Below are 6965 nucleotides of genomic sequence, written 5' to 3'. Positions count from 1 at the left end.
AAGTTATAGCAAGAGATCTATATGCTATTATGGCATACAAACTCATCAAACTTATCATGTTATACCAACTTGTTCTAATACCTCTCATTCATAATTCTCATTCAGGGCCGTGTCCAGACTTTTTTGACTGGGGTGGCACAACTGGGGCACTGACTTATGCAGGAATATAATAGACCCCAGTCTGCAGAAAATAACACATTTATACTATAAAAACTGCATGGGATTAGCATAAAGTGGGCGTGTCTGCAAAGACTTGTGGGTACCCATAGAACCCATTTTCATTCAGATATCCAGAGGTCAAGGGATCCCTTTAAAAAATGGCCATGCCAGTCTTTTCGTTGCCAAAATGTTGCCTAAATTTAGAGCGTTATTTAGCCCTCATCCCAACATGCTAGCATGACATGGCTGGTATCAATGGATGTGTTAGGTCTTTTAGGTTTCATATGATACCAGTATCTTCCCTCTAGCTGGAGTGGCAGGTAAGGATAATGGGGTGACACTTGGGGTGGCCAATCAGATTTCAGGGGTGGCCAGTGACCCCCCTCTGTGAACGCCCCTGTTCTCATTTCTAGCCAATGACCAGCAATTTTACTGGAACGATGATTTAATCAGCTGTAGCTAGCCAGAAACATTGGAAGAAGTATTCTGGTCTTTTACTTAAAGCAGCTACGAGGAACTTTGATTTTGTGTTGATTCTGGCGGCCCCTCTGGACAAAAATGGTAGTGTTTCTAGTGCCTCGTTTCATTAATTCTGACCGAATCTAACCCAGTGACAGACATTATACGTAACTATATAGAATATATGTACAGTAGGTCATATAGAAGCATCAGAGTTAAATTCAGACTGTACCTCACATATTCATTAATAAATTATTCCTTACACTTTTGCTCTTGTGGTTTTGGAATGGATTTAGAAATAAACTCTCTTTAAATGCAGAGTATCATTTTTACTACAGCCACATAGCAAACAGTCACTTGTGGCTAAATCTATTGTTGTGCAAAAATTACATAATCCTGCATTAAGATGTAAGTGAATTCTCCTTTGTTAAATTGGACCAACGATCAAATTCTTTTTGCAACCTTAATTGATTAATAGCTATATAAATAAATTGCAATAATTATGCTTATTGTGTGAAGCAATGTGCAGGGCAGGTACGGATTCAGCAATGGCACGCTTGATCCAGTGTATCTCTCCTATGTGCCGTTAAGCAAGGCAGCATTACACAAGTAATCCAGGTGGATTGAGAGACGAGAGAGGACAGACAGACAGTCAACATTAATCCAATAGAATTTAATTGGAACAATGTAAAATATGCACATCTTATTTTACAAAAAATAGTGTGTGCTCTCAACTCTGTACTCGGCTAATGTATGAGGGGGCTGCATGTATTTCCACCTTTAAAGCTGCAGTAAAAAATAACTTTTTGTCATGTTTGCTGAAACTGATCTTTTTATTTTTTCAGATTCTTGTAAATACCATTAGGAGCACTAGGAAGAGCCACAGGAACCTGATTATTTCACAGATTATCTGCTCTCATTACTACTGCTCAGGATATAGTGAAAGTTTCAGCAAATATGATCAAAAGTATTATTCATAAAAGGTTACCTACTGCAGCTTTAAACCAGCATACAGTATATATTTATATATTATATATAATTAACAATTTATTGTGTTTTGACAGATTTGTGAGACTTAAATCTGACTGAAAACTTACAAGGGTGTGAGTAACGTGAAATTTTGTTTAAAAATGTGTTTGAAAAAACAGTTTAAGGAAATACAACCTCTAAGATATGAAACTGGTCAGTTTTCAGCTGAGCTGTGAGGTGACTGTAGTCAGATTCATCCAGAGTTCCCCTGACAGATTTTCCATGGAGTTCTAACACTGTGGTGAACTAAAACTTGTGATATGCAAACAATTTGACAAAAACTTTTCCACATGTCCACACACTTTTACCACATTTGAACCACAATGCGAGTATAAATACAAAGCAAACATAACAAACTTCATGGCTCAGATTAAACATTGTGAAACCTTTTCAGACTTATGTGTATATTTTTTACATACAGTGTATTGAACATCCTGTAGGGAAAATTGCAATGGAAATCTAACTAGTGGCCAGGGGTGTTTCCAGACTGCAGGGGTCCAGTCATCCAGTTTTCTATTCAAATACTCTCAACTCATTTATACCACATGCAAAACACTGCATGTTTTTAGATGACACTAGTATATTCACTCTAGCTTTAAAATGGGGCCCGCTACAGCCTCTGAAACACAGCTGAAGAGGAGGAGGTAAGGATATTGGGGTGGCACTTGGGGTGCTCCAGGCCCCTCCTCTGCAAGCTCCCCTGCCCATGGCTCCAGTACTTCGGCTCAATTTGTCTTTGTAAAAGTGAAGGAAGGCATATTGTGTAGAAAAGTGTCTGAAAATCAAATCAGATCTTTCTCATCCAAACAGCAACAAAAAGAACATCAGGACAAAACGCACAATAACAGCACACAGTTTCATGACTTGTACAACATTGACTCAGATTTTAAAATATTTTAAAACCTCTTTCTCTTTGTACAAAATTAATAATCTTTGACCTAACACAGAAATGTACATATAGTATTGTGTAGTTTTGTGAGTGTCAGAGTTAAAAACAGTGCAGTAAACTCGTCCAGATTCTCTACTGGCATCAAGACAGTTTAGTTTGTGAGGTTGTGAGGAAGGCTGACATCCACTGCTAAGCATTAATTACAAGGCCCCGAGTAGGAAACTCAAACACACCCAGTTCTCCGTTGTCTTCTGGTTGATTAGACTTCTTTACAGACGCTGTATGCTGGGAATTACATGAGGTCACCAAACGACTGCACACGTACTATGGCAAGCACTTTTAACATCTAATCAGCAGCGGTAGTAACAGCTGTAGATATTAACAACTAACCAATTCAATTCTTACTATCTTCATTGTTTTTCATGTTTAATTGTTCTTTTTCAACGTGTAGAAATGTAAGTATGTGTAAATATTATTCTCACAAGGGAAAAAGTGATAACTGGTATCTATAATTAGAGATATCTGTAAGTCAGTTTTGACTAGTTGTAATTTCAACATGTGAAAATATATGTGGTAACATGTAAAAATAGTTTTAGTTATCTTAAATCAACATTTCGACAGGTAGAAATGTAATTTCCACTAGTGTAAACTAGGTGACTACTAGTCAGCTGATTAGATGGAAAAATGACTTATAAACGTAGTGATCAGAATGATAGTGGTGGGAGGTTTTTCATCATAAGATAGATAGATAGAAATACTTTATTTATCCCCGAAGGGAAATTATAATACGCAGGTGCAACCAACAAGAAAGTGTGGGTCAGCCAAACACAGTCTGAACATGGCCGCAAGGTCCTGCAGAGAGCTCTAATCAGTGAGTGAACCATGGGAGAAGAGGGGGTGCGTTAAGGGTCACAGGGTGTAAGAACAGATATCCCTTCACTGGAGCAATATTAAGGCTCACACAGTAACAAGAGGCCATAAAGACCAGATTTTGATTTTGAATTCATTATCTTACACACAGTCACTGATTTGCATTCATTTTACATGATGAAAATCAGCTTAAAACCTGTTTGAGATAGTTGCACTGCTGTTGGTGGTCCAGACCTTTCACATTAAAATCACAATAATCAAAGTGAAGCACAGCGCAAAAAAGCCAAAAGGCCATTCTATCATCTTAAAGGTCCAGTGTGTAACATTTAGGAGGATCTATTGGCAGAAATGGGATAATATATTCATAGGTTTGTTTTCATTAGTGTATAATCACCTGACAATAGGAATAGTAGTGTTTTTTCTACGTTAGAATGAGCCATTTTTATCTACAGAGGGAGTGGGTCGCCTTACAGAGTCCGCTATGTGTAGCTGCCATGTTTCTACAGGAGCCCAGAAGGGATAAACAAACACTGGCTGTAGATAGGGCCTTTCATGTTTTTTTGCAAGTTTCACGGCTACTCTCCTTCATACTTGGAAGCCGTGTGGTATTCAGTTAGTTGCAATCCCACACACTGGTCCTTTAACTGAAAAATGTATCCTATGACCATAAGTACTGTACTGTATATAATACACATCTGTACTATTAGTATGTAATATGAAATATGGGCACAATACTCAAACTAAATGAATGGCTGCTGCTATATGCTATCTAGTAAAATGAGTGAACATTAAATTTGAAACATAGCTACAGATATCTTTGATTTTGAAGTTGGTAAGAACTTGTCTGTAGACAACAGAAATTCCTGGACTAATGGTAACAACAAGAAGTTGTTTTCATTTGAAGCATGCAAATATTTCTATGGGGGAAACACTGGTGTAAATAACGCACAGCGACTGCACGGAAAGGCTTCATGTTAACACGCTAACTGGACATCCTTCCAGGAAACACGGGAGGCTCAACTTGTAGAACAGTGCGGTCTTTGAGTGGGAAAGTTCAGTGCTGAACTGGAACCGCACCGGTGTTTTGCATGTTGTAGTCCATGCAGGGGACATCTGCTACAGAAATGACAAGCATGTTCGAAAGCATGCAGCAGCAAAGAAATGAAACAGTAGAGCAGCAACCAGCCATCAGGCAGATCCTGGGTCAGGGCCAACTGTGTGAAAGGAAACACTTCATGAGTGACTGTGCATTTCTTCTGTCACACAGCAGGAATGCTAAATGATCATACACAACTGGTGTTTTTGCAAATTTTAGCCCAGTTATACTTTTATTTTAGATTTTGAATGTGATTTCCCTTCCCTGGCAGTTCTCTACTGACTTCCCTAAAGTATGTAAATCTGAAACAGTGGCCATCATATCACTGTGCACGCATCTCAAGCAAGTTTCACAAGTCTGCAAGTTGATCTGACACTGAGCATTCTGAATTGAAAAACTAAAATAATGCAGCATGCTTTGAGAAGTTCGGCGGGAAAATTAAAACCTGCAAAATGACCCTAGCACTTACTTTGACTGAAACTGATTTCAAGCACTCACAGCTGTCTCAGCACATCTTGTAATACTACAGCTCAGCAGGCTGCTGCAATATTGTTTACAGCTGACTGGAATTAAGGCTAGAGCCAAGTTGTTCCTAGAAAACACAATGAATTTCTGAAAGGGTACTCAAGGGTCAAAATTTAATAATCCACAATAATTTGGCAACAGACTTTCACTAAATTCTTTTCAGAGGGACTAATTGTAATAACTGATGTAGACCTTTATAGGACACAGGACACTTTAATTTCACCTGGAATATAATCACTCTTTCATTTAGTTTTTTCCAAATTAGGTCATTTAAAAGTTTGATCCAGCACTGGGTTCCCTCAAAAATCTAGATTGCTAATGCAAAATAGTTGCTTGTGAATGTAATCTGCAGCAGATGGGGCTGCTCAGAGACACAAAACCACTGAACTTTACTTACTCCCTTTATCGTTTGATTACGTCAGAAAAGATTTCCACACATACAATAGTTTCTACAGTTTGACCTAAGGTTTCTAAACAGGTAGAAGACACAGAGACTGTTGTTCTGAGTTTGTATTTTGGGTAAAGTCCCTTCTCTGTCACTTAATTACATTTTCAGCTGAAATTACTCAATGATCGAGTCAGAAGAAAAATACCACAGCATTACTCATTGTGTAAACAGGGAATTAGTGCAGGGATGTTTTACCATTTGATGGTTCAATAAAAACAAGTCATGTACAGTGTGTGGGTTGCTGGTAACAGCTGTACATTACATGTGTAATGAGTTTAAGAGCTGAGCTTAAGACATGAGTGGGCGAAACTGTGTGTTATTGATGTGTGTGTGTTTCCTAATATTTCTTTGAGGAGTCATCTCCAGTCTGTTACAGTACATTGTCTGCTGCTGTCCACAACTGTACTGACTAATCAGACCATGATTGCAGCCTTTTATCACGGTTGATGTTGAAAGGAAATTCTTCCCATATCTGGAGCATTTTAGTTGTTCGCTGTCTGTAAATGAAGTGCTTTGTTTCTCAGGCTTTTCTTGGTCTCTGTCACAGAGTTTGAAGACTTTAAACAAATGTAAACATCTCAGGTTAGGGCGGCTGTCTCACTGTAGCAATTTCAGGGAAGAACACAGAACTACGACTACATTTCATCCATAAAGAACTGCAAATTTGATAAAAATTTATACAAACTAACATGGATTTAGGTGGCAACTATAGTGCAACCGCTTTCTGGTTCTCTCAAAGGGATCCTGTTTTAAATAAAAACACTGACTTTGTTTTGGTTTGGCTCACTACCATCAGAAAAATGAGGATGGTGATGATGGCTGACCGATTAATCAGTCCACTTGTTCCTTTGTCTATCAACAAATCTTAACAGCCTCCTGACTAGAAATCACCATATACTTAGAAGAGCAGATTTAATCCTGTCCATTTTCAGTCACAAAGTACTATGCAATATTTTGATTACATTTAGCCTCTGGCGGGATTCTAATGATCTCATGACCTTTTATGTACCTCTGACGCCACGTTTGGTGAAGGTGTGGGTGGGTGTGGGTTCGAAAGTCATAGACTCATGATTACAGGGCTAATCTCCACCAATTACAGTACAAATGATTATGCCACTCATTGTGCGTATGTGGGTTGCATAAGCATTAGAGCGCACAGTTCTGATTTGATTACACTGCACTCGGGTGACAAGGGTGTAAGCTTACACTGACAAACGGGACTTCCAGTACACTGAACACTGAGAAGTGACAATTCTGATAATAACTGCCCTTAATGACTCAGTTTCCCATAATTAACCCTTCAGTAACCCTTCTCCACTAGGTGCAGCACATGTTTTTGACTATTACGTCCTACTGAAGCACTTAGAAAGGTCCAACCAGCATGTGCTCAGCATGTAGATTTTAAAAGCATACTGAGTAGAATTTGTGCGGTTTGTAAATGCACCATCTGTGGCGTAGAGAAAGAGGGGGTTGGTTCGATCCCCGGCTCC

The sequence above is a fragment of the Morone saxatilis genome, unplaced genomic scaffold (genome assembly GCF_004916995.1).
Source record: "Morone saxatilis isolate NCDOM2014 unplaced genomic scaffold, NCSU_SB_2.0 Contig17, whole genome shotgun sequence".
Lineage (NCBI taxonomy): Eukaryota > Metazoa > Chordata > Actinopteri > Moronidae > Morone > Morone saxatilis.
This window is presented reverse-complemented; position numbering follows the sequence as displayed.